Source organism: Bos mutus, chromosome 2 (genome assembly GCF_027580195.1).
Source record: "Bos mutus isolate GX-2022 chromosome 2, NWIPB_WYAK_1.1, whole genome shotgun sequence".
In the NCBI taxonomy this organism is placed as follows: domain Eukaryota; kingdom Metazoa; phylum Chordata; class Mammalia; order Artiodactyla; family Bovidae; genus Bos; species Bos mutus.
The window spans coordinates 100,850,106-100,872,179 of NC_091618.1; the positions used below are offsets into that span (position 1 = coordinate 100,850,106).

The following is a 22,074-nucleotide window of genomic DNA, read 5'->3' on the forward strand; positions in this document are numbered from 1 at the left end:
ATTAAGCCTTTGAAATGTGACTGCAACAACTGAATTTTTAATTTTACTGAATTTTAATTCACTTAAATTCCACAGCTTCATGTTGAGTCCACGATATGTACCAGTATGACTTGAAGAACTGAATTTTTAATTCTACCTGAATTTGAGTAATCACATGTAGCTAGTGGCTACCATGTTGTATACCACAGGTCTGAATAACCCACATTAAGTTCATGAGAAGGGAGGGAGACAAAAGGAATTTCCACTTCATAAATAGTGTTCTCTCTTTTTAATAAGAACAACAATAAAGAAAAAGAACAGCTCAGTGAATAACATTAAATAAGATTTTCCTTTAGTTAAACTTCTTTTAAAAGCTGCCAAGTAAAACAAAATCAGAATTTTAATTTTATTTTCATGCCTTACTTAGATGTTCCATATTCTCTCTTAATCTTGGAGTTGAAGAGGGTAACACTTTAGAGGTTGCCAGAGACAAGATCATGTAGGGCCTTGTAGGAAATTCTCTTCCAAGTGACTTGGGAAGTTGTTAGAGGTGTCTAAGCACAGGAGTTTTGCTCATCATACTTCCATTTTTAAAGAACCGGGATACTCTTGGAGATGAGACTTAAGGCAGGAATGAAAGCAGAGACAAGAAGCTACTATACTGTTTTGAAATAAATTACAGATTATGATGTTTTATTTTTATTGTGTATTTACTAGAGAGATTCTGGTGTGGCTTCAGCCAGCGTAGATTAATGTGTACAGTTGATGTTTACACCTGTTTTCACATTTGAAACAAAACTTTTGTTTATTGCTGGTGCAGTAGCTTGAAAATGAGCAGGTGTTTACAAAAGGCTTTTTATGAGTTCTTTATGTTCCTGAGCTCTTTAACCTGTCTGTATTGACAGTTTTTATATACCGATGGATGTTTCTGGTTACGTTTTTTTCCCCATTTGATTCTTTGAGTATCTTTCCTGATGTGATCCTCTGAACATTTACAAAGAGCCTTTCTAAACATCGATAGATAATTTGGTCATTTTTCTTCCTATTAAGAAGTAGGTAAGAAGCGACTTAGCAGCAGCAGCAGCAAAGTGTGAAAGTGTTAGTCACTCATCATATCTGACTCTTTGTGACCCGATGGACTGTAGCCCACCAGGCTCCTCTGTCCATGGAATTCTCCAGGCAAGAATACTGGAATGGGTTGCCATGTCCTTCTTCAGCGGAGTTTCCTGACCCAGGGATTGAACCTAGGTCTCTCGCATTGCAGACAGATTCTTTACCGTTTGAGCTAAAGGGTCAAGAAATTTGAATTGTCTTATTTCTTTGCTTAACTACAAATAAATAGTGATTTTGCTTTAGAAACAAAGTAAAAATACAAAATGCATGTAATTCTTTTCATTTGCTGCTCTTGATGTAATAATTTTATTATTTAAAAAGTATAGCTCCTAATTATTTTATTCATGTACTTGAGCTGATGTTTCTACTGTAGAAAATTAAGAAAGAGGTCAGGTCAAAAGTAAGCTAATTAGAACATACTTTTTTTAGGTGTCATTGTAATGCAATTCTTCTGCATAGGTATTAAACCCTATGAAAAATGTGATGCTCCTGAGAAGTCTCAAATCGGTTCTTGGGTGTTCTCAAGTAAAAGGGAAGCAAATTTCAGGTAGTGGCACTGTGGTTAATCTGTGTTGTTTTGTTTGAACTTCCTAGTTGTGACTGGTCTTTGAAGGGGAAAGGTCTTTGACATTTGTGAATGTTAAATTTCTATTTTAACATGAAATTACCATAAATGACTTTGCTTGAATTCTTTAGAACATAAGGAGAGCAGTGATGTGTTTTTCAATTACAGTGAAATTGTCTTCCAGAATTGATCACATTCTGATGAAATAAAAAGTCAAAATTCTGAGGAAAAACAAAATGTTAAGATTTTTAAAGTCAAGGATATGATGGATCCATGACAAATGATTCTGCTTTTGGTAGAAAGGGTATATGGAGTGAGAAATAAGATACTTTTGTCTAGTATAGGAAACTAAGATATTATAATAATACCTTAATATTCCAAATGTGTGGGATGTTATGATCATAAAAATTCAATTTATATCTTTTCCTTCCTTACCCTCAACATCATTTTACATGTTTGGTTTACTGGTCACTTTGCTCATTTGGTACACTGATCTTCGGGCTTCCAATCTTAAACCTGCCTAACATGATTTCTAATTTTTTAGTTCATATTATCATTTGGACAGTTCTTTAGGTATCATGCTAACTTAAAATCTGGACAGTCATGGCCAGTGTTCTATCCCACAACATAAGTTCAAGGTGGTTCTTCATGAGTTATTATCTGGGTTGAGCATCCTGGAAGTATGCCCCCAAGAGCAGGGCGATGGTCTCTACTGGGCAGCCTCCCAGTGCTGCTTTTCAAACTGTTGTCAGTGATTTCACAGGCCCTTCCCTCGAGGAGACTGAATGAATGCCTGTGTTGGGCACAATGGGAAGGCTTAGGGACAATAAAAAGTTAAGTGATAGGGATAATTGTACTTTTCTCTGTTTCATTGTATATACATTTCCTATCTTTTTACTTGATTACATTCTTACCTGCCTGTGGTATCTCTCTGTTCTTTGTAGTGTTCTAAATACCAGAACCTGAGTAATTAGAAGCAAAATGCTTATCAAAAGTAGACAACACAGTAACATATAATTTTGGAAAAACACCCCTTTCTGTTTTATAGTAAAGATGTTCTTTTACTTCATGGGAAATTATTGTTTTATTACCTAGAAAAATACTTTTTTGTTACTATTATATTGCTCTATCTCTATAAGGAGATAATTGTGATTTTACTTCAGTTTGTAACTCATTCCAGAGTTTCTGCTCACGATTGCCTTCCCCCTTGCAGGTTCTGATTACTTATATGTGTTTCCTAGTTTCTGCTTTATAGATAGAAACTGAGGTCTTCAAATATTTTATAGCTCAGTCTTTCTACAAGATTCTTCCTTGGGGCTTTCCTTGGGGTCTGAAAATTGTAGGAATACAGGGAGATAGCCAAATTATCTGAATAGGGAATGTATGATTCAGTGGGATAGCCAAATTATCTGAATAGGGAATGTATGTTTCAGTGGGATTTGGAGCAAATTTGACAGTTGTGTCAGGATTCTTCTCTGGAATTTATAGAAGTAGGATGGAGAAAGGGATGAGAGCTAAATGGACAAATGCTGAGGGCTTGCATGATTTAATGTGAGTGTTGTGTGTGTATAATCTCCTCATTTAATCCTCAACAGCAGTCCTCTATGGATAGGGATAATTATTTCCATATTATTGGGCCAAGTCATGGAACTAACAGGAAGTGGAGCTAGAGTTGGAACACACATCTTTCTGAGGCCAAAGTCTATTCTGCATCAACACCGTGACGTTAGGTAGATAATATCTATGATGTTAGATACTTGCTTCATATAACATTAGGCTACTTGCTTCATAAATTAGAAAGCCTTAACAGTCTGGAATTTTTATTGGGCAAAATGTAGGTGAAGAGAAGATGCCTGCTTTACAATTTTTTTAGGAAACCTAAAATATTTGAGAGGATTTCTCTTTATGATGACGTTTGTTACATGGCCTATGTTTTTAAAATATTTAAGGAATGAGTAACCATTTTATTCATTTTAATCCTTACGACTGTGTATCTTGACACTGATAAAAGACCGAGGAAGCAAACAGTACAACTTTTTAAAGAATATTTACGTTTCCTACTCCTTTTAGTTTATAAAACATTTTCCTTACTGTTCAGAAACTGATTAGTACTCTAAGCTAGTGGTCAAAGTGTGTGGTTTCATTAAAAATTTTATTTTGGGAAAGAGGTTTCTATTAAGCTAATTTGAATGACTAATCTTGTTGTACCTTGACTTGTAATAATGAAAGAAGAGGTACAGAGAGCTGTTTTATTTGAATAATAGACTTGCCAATTAGCCATCAAGTGCTTCCATCTGTGAAATTGTTGATCAGATGGGTTAGCTGGGATGTTTCCAGACTAGGGCATCATAAATGGCACTTGAAAACTGTCACTTTGATGATGAGGTTTCAAGTATTACACTGCTTGATGCTGTGGAACCTTTTTTTCCCTTTGCAGTACCATGTTTTTTTAGAACATACTGATCCCACTTATGAATTCTGTGGCATCAAGAGAACTTGGGAGACCTGCCACTGATGTAAAGTTCTGCTTAATCTGCTGCTCTGGCCTGTGCTGAGATTAAACCAGAGTATTAACAGCTTCTTTCATGGCCTTCACAGTAATACTGGTTGGTGATCTGACTGGCACAGGCAGGCGGTGCTTATTGCCTGTGGGCCATGGAACTGGCACATGTTGACAAGTTTCTTTGCACTTTTCCATTAATATAAACTCATTTCCAGATGTTTACTCCCCTAAGTAAATGTATAGTAGTCTAAGGCCACATTAAGTGTTTCTATGTAGTAATCATATGAAGTGAATTTAACATCTGTCCTGTATATTTTTAAAGGATTTAACTTACATATTGATAATTATTATATTTAAAAATTTAATAATAACTTGGAAATATAAATTTCTGGAAATAATTGTCATGTATCCTTCTTTACAATGCTGTGTCTTCCTTGCTTGGTCTTATATTTTATAGGATGTTTTCATTAGTAAGTTGACCTCCTTGAATGCTTGTGGATATGATTAGCTGTTGGAGTCCCTAAATGATTTTCCTGTCTCGTAGGACTGTGTCTTGCTTTTCTTTCCCTATAAACCCAGATTGCTGAAATTTGGGCAGACTTCCTGGTCACCAGTCTGTGTGAGGACAAATTTATGCCCTTTTCCCTTTGTGGACACCAGCTTGCCCTTCTGTTTACCCTGGCACAGATCTCTGACCTGCCTAAACTCATTGTGAAAGGCAGTATGTTGTGGGCAATGATGAAAGGCATGCTCTGGAACGAGGCTAGATCCAACAATGGCTGAGCTCTATGGAAGAGGAAGAGAGTAAGTACGCCCATGGCAGATTCGATGTATGGCAAAACCAATACAATATTGTAAAGTGATTAGCCTTCAATTAAAATAAATTTATATTAAAAATAAATAATTTCCAAGTTAAAAAAAAACAAAACAAAAACTCTTTGCTGCTTTGAAAAAAAAGAATGCTGTGTCAGTGTGCAGGAAAGTGGATGGTTTGGGATCTTGTTCCTATTTATTTTTCTTCCAGGGTAGATTTTTATGTATTTGAATCATCCCCAGGTCCTTCAGCTTCCCTGAGTTGATCCTCTGTCTCCTAATGAGAGAAAAGTATCAATTCTAATGTTTGGTTGGTTGTTACTTGGGATTATCTCACCACTGTGCCTTTTTGTTCTCAAAGGTTTGACCACTCCCTCTCCTAGGCAAAAATGTCCAGTAGTAAGTGAATGACATTGATTAGGCAACAGGTCAGGAAATTGAGGCATGTAACAATTCAGTTGTTCAGTGTGCTGTGTCATTTGAAGAAATACAGCATTTGGGGGGAAAAGTGACTTCAAAGCAGAACCGAGACTGTCGCTGTTAAGTGCTCTTCTGTAGAGCTTTAAACAGAAGTGTAAGAAGAGAAGAGATATGACAGTATTACCTGTGCCTTTCTTCCCCAAAGAATAGAACTTTCTCCTGTGCCTTTTGACCATAGTTACTCTTTCATACCTTGTAAGCATTTTTTCCCTGATGTTTTTTTCTGTCCCTGTTCCTTAATTCCTCAGAAATAGCAGCTCTAATTTTTTGCATGGTGTCTCAAATAGTATTGTGACCAGAAGAACAGTTTGAACAGTTAGGTAGTGAGCAGGAGCATTTCTAGGCAGTCTAGGAGAGAGGATTTCTGTCCCTTAGGCTCCAGCTGTTACGCCTTAGAACCTCTGAGCCTTTTTAGAAAAGGTAAATCATTATTTTAAAATAGGTGATATTTGACATGTTACAGAGTTAAGAAGTTAACTATGCATATGTGAAATGTGTCCATGCCTTTTCTGTCCCCTTCCCTAGGAACTGTTACTAATTTCTTTCTGTTCTTCCAAAAATATTCTATATCAGTGCTGTCCAATAGAACATTCCTTGAGCACAGAAATGTGTTATATCTAGCTGCCTAGTATGGTAGCCATGAGCCATGTGGCTATTAAGCCCTTTAAGTGTGAGTGGTATTACTGAAGAAGTAAATTTTAAATTTGATTTTAAATAGTTTAAAGTTTAAGTACCTGCATATGGCCAATGGCTACTGTATTAAACAGTGTTGTATATATATTTGGGTTGGCCAAAAACTTCATTTTTGTTTTCCATAAGATGGCTCTAGTAGAGCTTAGTTGTCCTCAACTTCATTTGAAACAATTTTGTTAGATTGTATTGTGACAGCTGTCTTATCAGCCTTCGTTAAAAAAAAAGCTTATCAAAATAGGTGAATTTTTATGTAGCCATTTTAATATTGAAGATTGAAGAAAAAGCAACATTTTAGGCATCTTATGTCTTATTATTTCAAGAAAGGTTAAAAATGTAACTGAAATGCAAAAAAAACAAAGATTTGTGCAGTATATGGAGAAGGTGCTGTGACTGATTGAAGGTGTCAGAAATTGTTTGAAGTTTCGAGCTGGAGATCAAGTGTCGAAAATCATTTATACTAGCTTGGTTATGTTAATCGCTTTGATGTTTGGGTTCCACGTAATTTAAGTGAAAAAAACCTTCTTGACTGTATTTCCACATGTGATTCTCCACTTAAATGTAAAGAAAATGTTCGTTTTTAAAACAAATTATGATGGATGATGAAAAGTGGCTGCTGTACAGTAATGTGAAGCAGAAGAGATAGTAGAGCAAGCTAGATGAACTACTACCAACCACACCAAAGGCCAGTCTTCATCCAAGAACGTGATGTTGTGTATATGGTAGGATTGTAAGGGAGTCCTCTATTAGGAACTCCTTTTGGAAAACCAAATGATTAATTCCAACAAGTACTGCTACCAATTAGGCCAAATGAAAGCAGCACTCAACAAAAAGCGTTTGAAATTAGTCAGAAAAACACATTCTTCCATTAGGATAACACAAGACCTCTTATTTCTTTGATGACTAGGCATAAACTACCCACTCCAATGTTCTTGCCTGGAGAATCCCAGGCATGGTGGAGCCTGGTGGGCTGCCGTCTATGGGGTGGCACAGAGTCAGACACGACTGAAGCGACTTAGCAGCAGGCATAAACTGCTGGGGAGTTCTGATTGACCCACTGTATTCACCAGACATTGTACCTTCAGATTTCCATTTGTTTTAGTCTTTACAAAATTCTCTTAATGGAAAAACTTCAGTTCCTTGGAAGACTGTAAAAGGCACCTGGAACAGTTCTTTGCTTAAAAAGATAAAAAGTCTTGGGAAGATAGAATTATGAAGTTGTCTGAAAAATGGCAAAAGGTAGTGGAACAAAGTGGTGAATACCTTGTTCAGCATGATGAAATGAAAATTTGTCTTTTACTTAAAAACTGAAGGAGATTTTTGGCCTACCTAGTACTTAATAGTACATTCTGGAGATTGGCGCCTTGTGTATATTGATACGTGTATATATAGGTGCCTCCTTTTCTTTAAATGGTTGTTTGCTATTCTATTTTATGTATGAACCATGATATATTTAACCAGTCCTCTGTCAATACTTTCTTAATTTGTTTTCTGTCTTAATGTTTTCACAAGGATATTTACAACATCATTGGCAGCTTTGAATTTAGGCTTCGCCACTTACCTTGATCACCTTGGACACATTGATTGACTTTGAGCCTTGGCTTCCTCATTTTTACATGGCAGGCACAGTTGTATCCACTTTGTAGGATTATGTGATTATTAGAAGTAATTTATATAAAAGATTCAAGAATGGTATTAGGAGCTCAAATTAGGTGTAGTAGATAATAGCCTTACTGTTACTTACTGTTTTAATAATGAGACCATAACAACTCCAGAGGCTGATGTTTAATGTTAAATTGTGGCAGAACATTCAGAAGGCTTTGCTTAGCTCATTTCAGGTTTGTAAGTACAGACAATCTCTACCTTTTATTCCCTTCTGTGAATTGTACATAGCCATCTGTGGATTACTTTTCATATGCTAATTTAGAACTTTTGTATATCAGCTGGCAGAATTGTACATTTCAAGCTCTTAACGTGGTGCCTTGCCTGTCAGCCAATGGTTAAATTTAAGCAAGATCACAGTCTTAATACAATATTGCCTGTGCTTGAATATTTTATAATATATTTGAATATTGGTGGAAAACAGGAAAATAAAAATGCTGATACTATTTAGAAGCAGCCATAAAATTACATGGATTAGGAAGCATAATTATGAGTTTAGATACAATTTTTTTCTTTAGTATTTTCAGTGATATTGCTTATAAATAAGATCTTTTGAAGTATATTGAAAAAGTAAACTTTTTTGCAGTATGAGTTCTTGATCACAGGTGATTTTTACGTTCTTAGTACACTGGCAGCTATTAATAAGTGTATTTTAAGTTTTTCTTGACTTCACTTTTCATAAAATTTAAGATCTGTTGGTAACACTTTGCACTGTCATAAGAATTGTTTTCTTATTCAAAGTTCTTTACAGAAAAGTTGGATTAATTTTTTAAAGTTAATAATCAAAATGTTAACAGGTATACAAGTATACAGATAAGAACCAATTTCAGGCATGTTCTTTGTCTGTATACTATGAAGGATATGTCCTGGGGGTTTTTTGTTACTGTGTTTAATCTGAGTACCTAAATGGCACGTGTGTGAGTGAAACTCAGTTAAAGGAAAAACAAAGTATTAGCCTTGTTATATCTAAATTTAGTTAGCTTTAGTATTAACATTTATTTCTAAAGCATATATACATATAGTATTTAAATTAGAATTGCTATTTTTTGATAGACACTGGTAATTTAAATATTATAAATTTATCATTAAAACTAGTAGGTGGAATGGTAGCAGCTGTGTGCCAGGAACTGCATATATGCAGTACATGTTTATGCCATTTAATCCTCATAGTAACCAGGACTGTGGGTATCATTTGCCCCATCTCACAAGGGAAAGTGAGCCTGAGTTTTAAACTGTGCAGTGAGGCATAAACCTCATATTTAGTTTTCTAATTCCAAAATAGTTTGGGAGGGAGTTTATCAGATTATTCATAAGCATTATCATCTTCCTTATTTACTGACTTTATAGGAATTACCCGGTGCAAATGGTTATTTTTTGTTCATGGTGAAGGTCTCAGGACTGCCTCTGCATATGATTTTGAGCAGCAAGTAATAATATTTTTAGTATTTGTAATCATTGAGATGATACACTGAATCAAAGGGATTGAACTCTGGGCCAAGAGATTTGGTTCTGAATATACCTGACACGTAGATTGCACACAGTTATTTAAATTACCTATGTTTATTTTCCTATGTGTATCTGTTCCTATCTGTAAGTTCTATAGAAGTGTGATTATATCTCTTTGACTGCTTCATTGTTTTAAGGATCAATTAAAAATAAAACAAGGAGAGGATTTTAAAATGTTTTGTAAAGTCATACAGCACTCAGCAAATACTTTAAAATATTGGCTATCTCCAAGCACATAACATTGTGGTGAGTTGTCAAGCCTTGATGAAGCATCCCTAAACTAGATTTGTCTCCTTACACCATAAATTCTCTTAACTTTTGGAGCTGCCTTTGGAACTGCAAATTATGAGATAGGAGATTCGAAACTGCAGAGAGAAAGTGGGGGAAGGGATGTGTGTGTGTGTGTGCGTGTGTGTGTATGTAAACACAGGTGCTATAATTCAGTTAGAATGTAGATATAAGCAGAAACTGATATGTTTTTCTGAAAGAAAAGCTCCTCTTAAAAAGTTGTAATTGGCATCTCTGAATGAATGCTGTTTTTTGACATGATACCTGAATTTGCTGAATAGCTGTGACATCATATTATCTATCCCGTTTGTAGGTCTTTTTTCAGTTTTATGCTTACAAAAGAGTTTTATTTTGTAGCCACTATATTTAAGAATGATTGTAAGAGAAGGTACTATACTAAGAAGGGCATTAAATAACTTTATCTTTGAGTTATAAAAAGTTAGAAGTATTTATAAGCCTTTTATTTTTGTTTTATTTACTAAGATAATTAGCATACACTCAACAGTACATACTTAAAATATGTAATTTGGTACGTTTTGAGATGTATGCAGACACTTATGAAACCATCATTACAATGATGGTGAACATCCACCAACCACCCCACCCCCCCAAATTTATTTAAACATTTTGTAATCCCTCTCCTTTTACTCTTCCTCAGAACACCATTCATCTGCTTTTATACATTAGATTTAATTTTCTAGACTGTTAAACAAGTGGAATTATAGAGTAGATACTCTTTTTGATCTGGTTTTCATTACCGTAAGTATTCTGAGATTCTTCTCTGAGGGGTTATCAGTAGCTTGTTCTCCTTTATTACTAAGTAGTAGTATTTCGTTGGCTAGACATACCACACTTTATCTATTCACCTATTCATAAGTATTTTCGTGTTTTTTCTGAATTGGGGCTGTTACAAATGAAACTGCTACGAACATTCTGTCAGTCAGTCAGTTCAGTTCAGTCGCTCAGTCGTGTCCAACTCTTTTCGACCCCATGAATTGCAGCACACCAGGCCTCCCTGTCCATCACCAACTCCGGAGTTCACTCAGACTCATGTCTGTCGAGTCGGTGATGCCATCCAGCCATCTCATCCTCTGTTGTCCCCTTCTCCTCCTGCCCTCAGTCTCTCCCAGCATCAGAGTCTTTTCCAATGAGTCAACTCTTCACATGAGGTGGCCAAAGTATTGGAGTTTCACCTTTAGCATCAGTCTTTCCAGTGAACACCCAGGACTTACCTCCTTTAGGATGGACTGGTTGGATCTCCTGGCAGTCCAAGGGGCTCTCAAGAGTCTTCTCCAGCACCACAGTTCAAAAGCATCAATTCTTTGATGCTCAGCTTTCTTCACAGTCCAACTCTCACATCCACACATGACCACAGGAAAAACCATAGCCTTGACTAGACGGACCTTTGTTGGCAAAGTAATGTCTCTGTTTTTGAATATGCTGTCTAGGTTGGTCATAACTTTCCTTCCAGGGAGTAGGTGAAATTTCATGGCTGCAGTCACCATCTGCAGTGATTTTCAGTTCAGTTCAGTCACTCAGTCGTGTCCAACTCTTTTCGACCCCATGAATTGCAGCACACCAGGCCTCCCTGTCCATCACCAACTCCCAGAGTTCACTCAGACTCACGTCCATCGAGTCAGTGATGCCATCCAGCCATCTCATCCTCTGTCGTCCCCTTCTCCTCCTGCCCCCAATCCCTTTCAGCATCAGAGTCTTTTCCAGTGAGTCAACTCTTCACATGAGGTGGCCAAAGTACTGGACTTTCAGCTTTAGCATCATTCCTTCCAAAGAAATCCCAGGGCTGATCTCCTTCAGAATGGACTGGTTGGATCTCCTTGCAGTCCAAGGGACTCTCAAGAGTCTTCTCCCACACCACAGTTCAAAAGCATCAATTCTTGGCGCTCAGCCTTCTTCTCAGTCCAACTCTCACATCCATACATGACCACAGGAAAAAGCATAGCCTTGACTGCTGCTGCTGCTAAGTCACTTCAGTCGTGTCCGACTCTGTGCGACCCCATAGACGGCAGCCCACCAGGCTTCCCCATCCCTGGGATTCTCCAGGCAAGAACACTGGAGTGGGTTGCCATTTCCTTCTCCAATGCATGAAAGTGAAAAGTGAAAGTGAAGTCGCTCAGTCGTGTCCGACTCTTAGCGACCCCATGGACTGCAGCCTACCAGTTTCCTCCGTCCATGGGATTTTCCAGGCAAGAGTACTGGAGTGGGGTGCCATTGCCTTCTCTGTAGCCTTGACTAGACGGACCTTTGTTGGCAAAGTAATGTCTCTGCTTTTGAATATGCTATCTAGGTTGGTCATAACTTTCCTTCCAAGGAGTAAACGTCTTTTAATTTCATGGCTGCAGTCACCATCTGCAGTGATTTTGGATCCCAGAAAAATAAAGTCTGACACTGTTTCCACTATTTCGCCATCTATTTCCCATGAAGTGATGGAACCGGATGCCATGATCTTCGTTTTCTGAATGTTGAGCTTTAAGCCAACTTTTTCACTCTCCACTTTCACTTTCATCAAGAGGCTTTGTAGTTCCTCTTCACTTTCTGCCATAAGGGTGGTGTCATCTGCATATCTAAGGTTATTGATATTTCTCCCGGCAGTCTTGATTCCAGCTTGTGTTTCTTCCAGCCCAGTGTTTCTCATGATGTACTCTGCAGAGAAGTTAAATAAGCAGGGTGACAATATACAGCCTTGACGTACCACTTTCCCTATTTGGAACCAATCGGTTGTTCCATGTCCAGTTCTAACTGTTGCTTCCTGACCTGCATATAGGTTTCTCAAGATGCAGGTCAGGTGGTCTGGTATTCCCATCTCTTGAAGAATTTTCCACAGTGTACATCTTTCATTTCTCTTGGATAAATACCTAGATGTGGAATGGCCAGATTATATGGTAAGTGTGTGTATAACTTACTGAAAACTGCCACACTTTTCAAAAATGATTTACTGTTTTCCATTCCCATTAAAGTGTGAGAATTCCAGTCACTTCACATCCTTGCAAACATTTGGTATGTGTCTTTTTCATTTTAACCATTCCAAAAGGTGGTAGTATCCGGTTATACTTTTAGTTTGCGTTTTCTTAATGATTAATGATATTGAACATTTTTTCATGTGCTAATTTGCCATTTATATATCTTTTTTAGTGAGGTCTTTATTCAGGTTTGCTACCCAGTTTTTACTGGGCTATTAATGAATTTTGTGAGTTCTTTATATATTCCTTTATAAGTCCTTTATAAAATGTGTGATTTGCAGATATTTTCTCCCAATCTTTGGCTTATTTTTTTACTCTGTTAGTGTTTTTCAAAGAGCAGAGTTCTTAACTTTGGAGTCTATAAAAATTTTCTGTTATAAATCGTACTTTGGTGTGATATCTAAGACATTTATGCCAGTTTAAGGTCACAAAGATATCCTCTTATCTTTTCTTCAAGAAGTTTTATAGTTTAACATTTTACATTTAGTTCTGTGATCCATTTTGAATTAATTTTTGTATATGATGCAAAATATGGATCATGTTCAGTTTTTAAAACAACTTTGCGTGTGAATATCCAATTGTTTGTAGCATCAATTGTTGATTATTTTTTCTCTACCTTTGCATTGTACTGTTATTGGAAATCAGTTCTCCCTATATGTGTGGTCCTATATCTGGAATCTCCATTCTATTCCATTATATTTAATTTTTTAAGCCAGTATTGCACAGTCTTGAATACTGGAACTCTGTAACACATGTTGAAATCAGGTTGTATTAGTCCTCCAGATTTTTTTTTAAACAGCCATTGTTAAATGTTGTTATTGGCCATACTAGGGCCTTTTATATCTTCACATATGCTTAAAAATTAAGTATGTCAATTTCAATAAATAAAAATCTGCTGGGGTTTTGACTGATGGTGTATCAGATCTATACATCAGTTTGGGGAGTATTGACATCTTAACCATATTGAGTCCTCCAACCATGAACACAGGTTATCTCTCTATTTTTTTAGATCTTTTTAATTTTTCTCAGTAATTTTTTGTAGTTTTCAGTGTGCAGAATTTTTATATCCTGTCATGTTTATGTCCAAGTATTTCATATCTTTGATACTATTATAAGCAGTATTTTTATTTCATTGATTTTCTTGTCTATAAAAAAGGCAGTTTTACTTTTTCCTTTCCAATCTGGATGCCTTTTATTTCTTTCCTTATTGGACTGACTGTAAATGTCAGTAAAATGTTGAATAGAAGTGGTAAAAGTAGACATTCCTGTCTTGTTCCTGATCTTAGGGGGAAAACATTTATTATTTCACCATCAAGTGTGGTATTAGCTGTATGTTTTAAATAGATGTTCTTTATGAGATTACAGAAGTTTTCTACTTACTATTTTTACTTTCTACCGAGTTTTCATCAGAAATGGATGTTGGATATTTTTAAAATTCATATTCTGCATCTTTTGAAATGATCATATTGACTCATTATTGATATATAATGTTTTCTTTTAGCTCTTGCAATGTTCTGTAATCTGAAATTGTTTGATAGCATCCCAGCTTTCTTTTGATTGCTATTAATGTGGTATATCTTTTCCTGTCTTTTTCCTGTTAATATATTCGGGTCTTCATTCAACCTACTTGAAGTACCTTTCTTGTAAGCAGTATATAGGTAGGTCTTGTTTGTTTTTAATCCACTCTGATAATCTTGGCTTTTTAAACTGAGGTTTTAAGATTATTTGCATTTAATGCAATTATTTATATAATTAAGTTTCAGTCTGTTGTTGTTCACCCAGTTGTGTCTGACTCTTTGCAACCCCATGGACTGCAGCACGCCAGGCTTCCCTGTCCTTCACTTCTTCCTAGAGTTCCATTGAGTCAGTGATGCCCTCTAACAATCTCATCCTGTGTTGCCCCCTTTTCCTCCTGCCTTCAGTCTTTCCTAGCATTAGGATCTTTTCCAGCGAGTCAGCTCTTTGTATCAGGTGGCCAAAGTATTGGAGCCTCAGCTTCAGCATCAGTCCTTCCAATGAATATTCAGAGTTGATTTCCTTTAGGATTGACTGGTTTGATTGATTGCAGTCCAAGGGACTCTCAAGAGTCTATCCAACACCACAGTTCAAAAGCATCAATTCTTTGGCACTCAGCCTTCCTTATGATCCAACTCTCACATCTGTACAATGACCACTGCAGAATCCATAAATTTGACTATACAGACTTTGTCAGCACAGTGATGTGTCTGCTTTTTGATATGTTTTCTAGTTTTGTCATAGCTTTTTTTCCAAGGAGCAAGTGTCTTTTAATTCATGGCTGCAGTATCTGTCCACAGTGATTTTGGAGCCCAAGAAAATAAAGTTTCAGTCTATTATATTACTATTTCATAGTATTTTTCTCATTTGTTCTTTTGTTGTTTTTTCCTTTTTCTGCCTCCTTCAAGTCATATTATATTACCTCACTTATAACAAATGAATGTTAAAATAATATATTTTGTATCTTATGGTGGCATGTTGGGCTTCCCAGGTGGCTCAGTGGTAAAGAATCTGCATGCCAGTTCAGGAGACTCAGGTTTGATCCTTGGATTGGGGAGATCCCCTGGTGTAGGAAATGGCAACCCACTCTACTGTTCCTGCCTAGGAAATTCCATGGACAGAGGAGGTTGGTGGGCTTCAGTCCATGGGGTGGCAAAGAGTTGGATGTGACTTAGTGACTGAGCATGCACTGGTATATTGCTGTTATAATTTTTAGTCTTGTTATAAAGTCTGTAGTTTATTTTTACTATTTTTGATTGAGTAGTCTTTTACTGTACTAAAATATTTGTTAACAAAATTTGCCCATTTAACGATTCTTCAGTGTGCATTTCAGATATTAGGTACATTCACACTGTTGTGCACTTAACACCACCATTCTACTCCAAAACTTTTTCATCTTCCCATGCAGAAACATACAGAAAAAGAGGGCTTCCCTGGTGACTCAGACAGTAAAGAATCTGCCTGCAATGTGGGATCCCCTGGAGCAGGAAATGGCAACCCACTCCAGTATTTTTGCGGGGAGAATCCCAAGGGCAGACAGTACAGTCCATGGGGTTGCAAAGAGTTGGACACGACTGAGCAACTAACACATACACATACATACAGAAACTCTGTACCTCTTACTAAGCGATAATTCATCGTTCCCTTCTCTTCCAACCCCTGACAACCACCATTTTACTTTCTGTTTCTACTCTCGGTGCCTCGTATAAGTGGAATCAGACAAAGGTCTGTCTAGTCAAGGCTATGGTTTTTCCAGTGTTTATGTTATGGATGTGAGAGTTGGACCATAAAGAAAGCTGAGCGCCAAAGAATTGGTGCTTGTGAACTGTGGTGTTGGGGAAGACTCTTGAGAGTCCCTTGGACTGCAAGGAGATCCAACCAGTTCATCCTAAAGGAAATCAGTCCTGGATGTTCATTGGAAGGTCTGATGTTGAAGCTGAAACTCCAATGCTTTGGCCACCTCACGCTAAGAGCTGACTCATTGGAAAAGACCCTGATGCTGGGAAAGATTGGGGGCAGGAGGACATGGGGACACAGAGGATGAGATGGTTGGATTGCATCACCGACTCAATGGACATGAGTTTGGGTGGGCTCTGGGAGTTGGTGATGGACAGGGAGGCCTGGCGTGCTGTGGTTCATGGGGTCGCAAAGAGTCGGACATGACTGAGCGACTGAACTGAACTGAATTGATACAGTATTTGCCCTTTTGTGACTGGCTTGTTTTGTTTAGCCTAATATCTTCAGGGTTCATTCATGTTGTACCGTGTGTCAGAATTTCCTTCCTTTTTAGGCTGAATAATATTCCGTGTACAATATACCACGTTTTGTTTATTTATCTGATGTTGGATGTTTGGGTTGTTTCAACCTTTTGACTATTGTGAATAATGCTGCTGTGGACATTGGTGTACAAATACCTGTTCTAATCAATGAGTTTAATTCTTTTGGGTATATACCCAGAAGTGGAATTGCTGGATTAGTTAATTAATTATTTCTGTTTTTAAGTTTTTGAGGAACTGCTGTGCTATTTTTCACAGCAGTGTATTGTCTTTTAAAGAGATTTAAATAATAAGAAAAAGAATCATATGTTTACATATATCCTTTTAGTTTTCTGTGTTCTGTCTTTTGTGTGGATGTATATTTTATCTGGTATTTTTTGTTTGCCTGAAGGACATCATATGTTTTGTAATGCAGGTCTGCTGCCCACTAACAACAACAAAAAAAGGGACTATTTTTCTTTTAATATGGAGCTGTTAAAGTTCTTTACATATTGTGGACAGAAGCCTCCTTATATGATTTGCAAATATTTTCTTCCAGTCTATAGGTTCTCTTTTCACTTTTTAAAATTTAATTTCTTTATTTTAATTGGGGGCTAATTACTTTACAATATGGTGGTTGTTTTTGGCATACATTGACATGGATCAGCCACAGCTGCACATGTGTCCCCCAATACTGAAGCCACCTTCCTCTGCACCCCATCCCTCTGGGTTGTTCCAGAGCACTGGCTTTCAGTGCTCTGCTTCGTGCATCAAACTTGCACTGGTCATCTGTTTTACATATGGGAATATACATGTTTCAGTGCTTTTCTCGCAAATCATCCTGCCCTTGCCTTCTCCCACAGAGTCCAAAAGTCTGTTCTTTACATCTGCGTCTCTTTTGCTGTCTTGCATATAGGGTTGTCGTTACCATCTTTCTAAATTCCATATATATGTGTTAGTATACTGTATTGATGTTTCTCTTTGTGACTTACTTTACTCTGTATGATAGGCTCCAGTTTCATCCACCTCATTAGAATTGATTCAAATGCATTCTTTTTTATACCTGAGTAATATTCCATTGTGTGTATGTACCACAACTTACTTACCTATTCATCTGCCGGTGGATATCTAGGTTGCTTCCATGTTCTAGCTATTGTAAACAGTGCTGCGATGAACATTGGGGTACATATGTGTCTTTCAATTCTGGTTTCCTTGGTGGTATGCCCAGCAGTGGGATTGCTGGGTCATATGGCAGTTCTGTTTCCAGTTTTTAAAGGAATCTCTACACTGTTCTCCATAGTGACTGTACTAGTTTGCATTCCCACCAACAGTGTAAGAGGGTTCCCTTTTCTCTGCACCCTCTCCAGCATTTATTGTTTGTAGACTTTGATGGCAGCCATTCTGACCTGCATGAGATGATACTTCTTTGTGGTTTTGATTTGCATTTCTCTGATAATGAGTGATGCTGAGCATCTTTTCATGTGTCTGTTATCCATCTGTATGTCTTCCTTGGAGAAATGCCTGTTTAGTTCTTTTTGGCCCGCTTTTTGATTGGGTCGTTTATTTTTCTGGTATTGAGAGCTGCATGAGCTGCTTGTATATTTTGGAGATTAATTCTTTGTCAGTTGTTTCATTTGCTATTATTTTCTCCCAGTCTTATGGCTAGCTTTTCACCTTACTTATAGTTTCCTTCTTTGTGCAAAAGCTTTTAAATCTAATTAGGTCCCATTTGTTTATTTTTGTTTTTATTTCTGTTACTCTGGAAGGTGGGTCCTAGAGGATCTTGCAGTGATTTATGTCAGAGAGAGTTCTGCCTATGTTTTCCTATAAGAGTTCTATAGTTTCTGGTCTTTTCACTTTCTTGATGATGATCAGTCTTCTTTTATGACCTGTGCTTTTCCCCCTTTGGCTGCACTGTGTGGCATGCGAGATCTTAGTTCTCAGACCAGGGATCTAACATGTGACCCTTACAGTGGAAGCCAAGCAAGTCCTATGACTTGTGCTTTGATGTTGTATTGAAAAATCATTGTTTAGCCGGAGTTCATGAAGATTTCGGAGAAGGCAATGGCACCCCACTCCAGTATACTTGCCTGGAAAATCCCATGGATGGAGGAGCCTCGTGGGCTGCAGTCCATGGGGTCGCTAGGAGTCTGACACGACTGAGCGACTTCACTTTCTCTTTTCACTTTCATGCATTGGAGAAGGAAATGGCAACCCACTCCAGTGTTCTTGCCTGGAGAATCCCACGGACGGGGAAGCCTGGTGTGCTGCCATCTCTGGGATCACACAGAGTCGGACACGACAAAGTGACTTTGCATAGCATAGCATAGCATGAAGATTTACTCCTCTACTTTCTTCTAAGAGCTTTATGATTTTAACTCTTACATTTAGTTCTGTGATCCACTTTGTGCATGATGTGAGGTGGGGATGATGTCTAGTTGTCTCAACACCATCTTTTGAAAAGACTTTCCCTGTTGAATTGTCTTGGCTCCTTTATCAAAGATTTATTAATCATAAATGTTAGAATTTATTTCTGAACTTTCAAATCTGTTTCATTGTCTTTGTATCTCTCCTTATTCTGCAATACTTTAAAGATTTTTCTTATCGCTTATTTTTAGTTATGATGGGTAGTGATGTAGGTTTCTTCATATTTCTTGTGCTTAATGTTTTGCTGAGCTTCCCATATCTGTAGGTTTATTATTTTCACCAAGTTCCAACAAAGTTTGAAATTTTTAAAAAATATTTTTTCTGTTCTACCACCTTTTCCACCCTTTCAAAAATCATAGTGACATGTATATTTTTGTTTTTGTAGTAGTCCTGTTGTTTTTGATGGCTATGTTAATTTTATTTCCAATTCTTTGGTTTCATTTCCTATTGCTGTGTCTTCAGATTCACTCATTTTTCCCCTGTACAATGTCTGATCTTCCATTAATCCTATCCAATGTATTTTTCGTCTTACAGCTTTTTTTTCACTTTTTGACCATCTGTGGACACCCTAAAGATAAACCTCCCCTGAGTGTCTCTAGATTCATGCATACTTTATCCTGTTGCCACTGATGAATTGTGGCATTCATTAGAAGAAGTTTGATTTGGGTCATTTTTATGTCTTTGATGTCTCTACTTAACTTTTTGACAGTTATAATAAGATTTTAATATCCTTGTCTATTAATTTTTACCATCTTTGTTTATTCTAGATTGGTTTTAATTAATTGATTTATCTCCTAATTGTGCATGCCTGGTCATTTTTTTAACTAGGGCCTGACGTTGTGAGTTTTGCCTTGTATGTTGGCTGTTTTTTATTCTTATGAAATATTCTTGATATTTGTTATGGGATGCAGTTAAATTCTTTGGAACCTGTTTGAGTCTTTCTAGTTTTGCTTTTATAACTTGTTAGGTGAGACTGGAGCAGTGCTTAGTCTTAGACTCGTTTTTTTCCACTATTGAGGCAAGGCCTTTCTGTCTATAATCAATGCCTTGTGCATTCTAACGTTTTTCTGTTTGGCCGATGGGACTAAGCCTTGTCACCAGTGCTGTGTGAGGGGTGGGTCCTCCTCTCTCTGGTCTTTTTGGTGCTCTTTCCCGCCCTCATGCAGTGTCCTCATACAATTGAACTGATCAGTACTCAGTTGATTATTCAAGGAGGAGCCTCAGAAGATCCCAAGGTTTTTTTTCTCTTTGCGGCTATTTTCTCTCTGATACCCTTTGACGATGACTCTTGCTGCTTTGGTCTCCCAGTAATCTCAGCTCTTAACATCTCAGTTGAGAGAGTTCAGTAGACTGCCTGGTTTCCTTCCCCCTGCACTGCAGCTTGGAAACTCTCAAAGCAACAAACTAGGGTAGTAGCAGGGTTTACCTCCTTTGTTTTCCAAGTTCTCAGAGGTCACTGTCTTTTGTTGCCTGATCAACAATGTCTTACAAGCTTTTCTTTTATATAGTTTTGTCTATTTTTTGTTTCTGTTGGGAATGTAAATATAGTCCTTTATTACTCTCTCTTGAATGTAAACAGATGCCTCTTTTATTTACTTTTTAATAAGAAAAATGGTGTGGGACTGGAGATTCTGGAGGGGATTCTCCTTTCTATTGGAACTTTAAAGAGATCAGCATTAGAATTGTACTTAGATTTTAAGAAAATATGCTGACAGTGAATAATAATTGAAATCAAATTAACAGAAAGTGCTGTTCTTTCTTAGCTTTCAGAGGTACTAAATAAACAAGATAGGTTATTGCTTTATTAACACATAAAATTAAATGTGTAGGGCAGAATTTCTTAAATATGATAGCAAGAATACTAAAGGGACAGTGATAAATTTACATTGAAACATAAAATTTGTTTCCCTTTATGGTATGATAAAATAAGTAGATAATATTAAGTAGTTAATATTTGTGGAACACTTAGATGTGCCAGGCACTGTTCTAAATATTTTAAATATATTAACTCATTCAGTCTTTTCAGCAATTATATGAAGTTGGATTATTGTTACAATCTTCATTTTTTTTTTTCAGATAAAACTGAGGCATGAAGAAATGTAAAAAGCAAAGTGGTGAGCCACAGATTGGGAAAGATATATATATCTAACATATAATGGACAAAACACTAGTCATGAATATATGTATTTCGTTTCTATAAATCAGTAAGAAAGCGATGTTTTTAAATGGGCAAAAGATAGGAATATTAGAAGAAGGAAACCATTTGTGTAAGCTAGAAGTAGTGTACAGCCATCTTGTGCGTTTTGGTAAAATCTAGTAATGGTAAAGATTTGCTAACCCTGCATCCTGAGAGATCTTTTCCTAATTATATTTCCTAGGGAAGGTGTCCCATGTGGGTGCAAGGACATTCACAACAGTATTGTTTATAACCCCTTGGTACTCCTTTCTTAAAGGTCTGGGTCGTAAATATTTTAAGACTTGTGGACCAAATGGTTTCTGTTGCAACCACTCAATTTCATCCTGCCGTTGTAGTGTTAAAGCAGCCATACATAATACAAAATGAATGTGCCTGGCTGTATTCCAACAAAACTTCATTTTCAAAAACAGTCAGCTGGCTCTCCCACAGGCCCCAGTTTGCTGATATGTAGTTTATAATATCAAAAAAATTGAAAACAACCTAATTGTCCATCAGGAGGAAAATATATAACTTTGCTTAACAGTGGGGCTTTTGTAAAGTCGGTGATCTTCTCATATCTGCATGATTAATCCATATTAACATACTAGAGGAAAAAGGCAAGTAGAGGAATAAATATGTTCTAAGTTTTAATATATAATTTTAAAACATGCAAATACTACAATATATTATCTATATCTGCTTACATAGTGAAAGTATGAGGAAATGCATGATAATCACCAAAAATTAGAATAATGGCTACAACAGGGGTCATGGAGAGGGTGCAGTCAGTCAGGAGGATGATGCAGAAGCTTCAGCCTAACTTTCAGTGATGTTTTATTTCATAAGCTGTTTAGTGAGTGTACCACAGTCTTTTGTGACTCCTCAATAAGTTTTAAAAGAAACTAACAGTGGTTAGATAAAAGCATTAGTTGTTTGCTGTGTGGATAGTCGCCACTTTGCTCTCATTCCCTCTCAGCTGCTCACCTGACTGCCTCACTGGCCTCTCTTGCCAGGGAGGCAACTTTCTACTCTTAGGCCTAAGGAGGATTTAATTCCCTAAATAGTAATAAGCCTTGTGTCCAGTCTGCTGCCTCATTGGTTTCCTATCTCAGTTTCTTCGTCTC

General features: G+C 37.0%; 1 protein-coding gene across 2 annotated transcripts in view; it reads left to right on the forward strand.

The window, feature by feature from the left end:
- PSMD14 (proteasome 26S subunit, non-ATPase 14) overlaps positions 1-22,074 on the forward strand; it is a 111,329-nt gene that overhangs the window by 19,991 nt on the left and 69,264 nt on the right. The window contains exon 4 of one of the 2 annotated variants that reach the window (XM_070357580.1): positions 20,851-20,888. The exons of the other annotated variant lie outside the window; for it this stretch is intronic. The gene's annotated coding sequence lies outside the window, so the exon portion shown is untranslated. The remainder of the gene's footprint in view (positions 1-20,850; positions 20,889-22,074) is intronic. 2 annotated transcript variants of the gene reach the window in all.